Below are 2,448 nucleotides of genomic sequence, written 5' to 3' on the forward strand. Positions count from 1 at the left end.
CGAGTGGTCTCCCCTTTCCATTCACCTCTATCTTGTTCTTTGTCATTTTCTTTTCCCTATTTCAGTCAATGCATTCCTACAAAAATCTTCACAATACCAGGCATTTTATTTAATTTTTAAGATAACTTATTCTAAAGTTCATAGAACCAGATGTTTATTCTTAAATTGCATTCAACACTTGTTTGATGAAAATTATTCAGAATGCATGGAGAAAACAGTTAGGTGCTGCTGAGATTTGAACTCAGGATTTCCTGTTTATGAGACAGGCGCTTTAACCACTAAGCCACAGTACCAACGTTAACAGTAAAAAATGAATAAATAATTTATTGTTGATGATGAAAATGTGTTTCCTGCTATAAATTCTTCTTTATATGTATTGTAATCTTAAACACGAAAAGATACTCAATCAATACGCAAGTATTAATATATTTTATTAAACAGGTACTCTTATAAAACCCAATTTCATTTCTTGAATTCTTTACAATTTTTTTTCATGAAGGTAATAATATTGCTCAAATCTAGGTAGAAATGTCATCTACGTCTTTCTCATAGATATGTATTTTTTTCATTTTGCTATAACAGTATTCATTCTATAATCTTGAAAATACTTGGGTTTTTATAAGGTTTAAGATGATCTTTTCAACAGTAAGATGAATCAGACTTTTCAGGTTCTCCTGTTTACTAGACAGGCGCTTTAACCAGCTAAGCCACAGCACTAAGTATGGGCGAATTTTGCGAATCTGGCGTTCGCGAATTTTGCGGATTTGCGAACTCGCAATCCGCAAAATCCGCGAATTCCCGCGAATTTGGGGTTTTTTTTGTGTTCGCAAGTGTTTCTGCCAGTTTGCGAGGATTTGGTACTAGTTCGCAATTGCAAACTTACTTGTCGGCTCGCAACGGTCGCGACTATGTTGTTTCTACGTCTGGTTCATCATCACAGCCTCCCAGCACTCTCTGTTTCACCACTGCCACCCTCTCTTTGACCCATGCCACCCTCTGTTACATCAATGCCACCCTCTGGTTCATCATCACTGTAGAAGATGGGGGGGAAAAGCAAGCCCACCTGCCCTGCTTGAACTGACATGAATTAATTTGGGGTTAGTTTATTAACAACACCTGCCCTGCCCCAACTGACAATAACGAATTAGGGGCTAATGAATGTGTCACTGAATTTGAAGTTCCAGCCTGGCACCTGCTTGTCTGCTCCCTTAGCTGTAAATCAGGACCTTTGTGGCATACAGTTAAGGTCAGAGCAGGGTCACACAATAGTTGCAAGCAGGCAACTGAATTCTGGAGGGCCCCCTCAGGAAGCACTACAGGGAATCGTTACAAATCATGAGGTTGACCTTTTGCACCTGCTCATTGCTTTTGCTTTTGCAAAAATCGTTTTTCAGTTTTTTCGCGCTATTCGTGAGGCGCGGCGTCGTGCGAAAACGACCGCGGAAGCCGCCAATTCGTGCAAATTAGCTTTATATTTTTTTTGCGGCTTGTTGTTTCGCGAGTTTTTTTGCAGTATTCGCGAGCCGCTTGCAACGCAACACGCGAATTTACCCCAAGGTCGAGTACGGGCGCGGCCATTTTGTTTGCGTGACGTATTTCCGTTTCCGCCCGCTATGTATAATCTCGCAATGTAAGCGCATTGCGAGTACAAGTTCGCACGAGATCGCGAGGAAAATCTCGTGCACACTTACTTTCGCGCTCGTGAACGGGCGGCCATCTTGTTTTTCATTCATTTCCTGTGTCTGGGCATGGTGTTTAATCCTCTTGCTATCTTTGCCATCCTTTGCTTGTTTTCAGTTTTTTTTAACGATTTTGCTTCTTATCTATCCCTCTCTTTTCCTAGCTGTATATTTTTGTCTTTTCTGCTATTTTTCTTTACTTTTAAACTACTTTTTTAAACTCTTTTCTTTTCTTCTTCCCTATCCTATTCCTTCTTAATTTTCTACTTCCTACCTTACCTGCCCAGATCATGGTGAAGCCAGGTGCCGTGAAGCTGCCCAGGCACTTGAGGGCCGCAGCGGCGGCGGGGAGGAGGAGTCCTGGACCCCGTGCCAGGACAGCATGCGGTCGATTGAGGGGGGAGCAGGAGACGCGACGGGAGATCTTCAGCGCGGAGGAAGTGGGCGCGCTGGTCTACTTCGTTCAGCGCCGCCTGCCCAGGACCATCGCGGGAGGCGGCAGGATCGCGGCCGGCGGCTACAACATCCGGGAGCGCCGGAAGCGGTGGGAGAAGGTGTGTTTGGCCATGTCCCACCTCTACGGGGTCCAGCGCACCTACAGCCAGGCCACCCACCGCTGGACGGACCTCCTGGACCGGGAGCGCGACCTGCTGGACCAGCTCGGCTTGGAGATCCCCGGGCTTGGTGAGTAGTAGTAGCTATTTCATCACTCACTACTATGTTTTCTCCTGCTCTGTGTTGTTGTATTGCAAATATTTGTTTTTTACAT

The 2,448-nt window shown here is 44.7% G+C and overlaps 1 non-coding gene across 1 annotated transcript; it reads right to left on the reverse strand.

Annotated features, from left to right (window-relative positions):
• Window positions 1–220: 220 nt before the first annotated feature.
• Window positions 221–293, reverse strand: TRNAM-CAU (transfer RNA methionine (anticodon CAU)). Its single transcript has one exon. It is a non-coding gene; the product is annotated as a tRNA-Met (tRNA).
• Window positions 294–2,448: the final 2,155 nt, after the last annotated feature.

Source organism: Lissotriton vulgaris, chromosome 12 (genome assembly GCF_964263255.1).
Source record: "Lissotriton vulgaris chromosome 12, aLisVul1.2, whole genome shotgun sequence".
NCBI lineage: Eukaryota > Metazoa > Chordata > Amphibia > Caudata > Salamandridae > Lissotriton > Lissotriton vulgaris.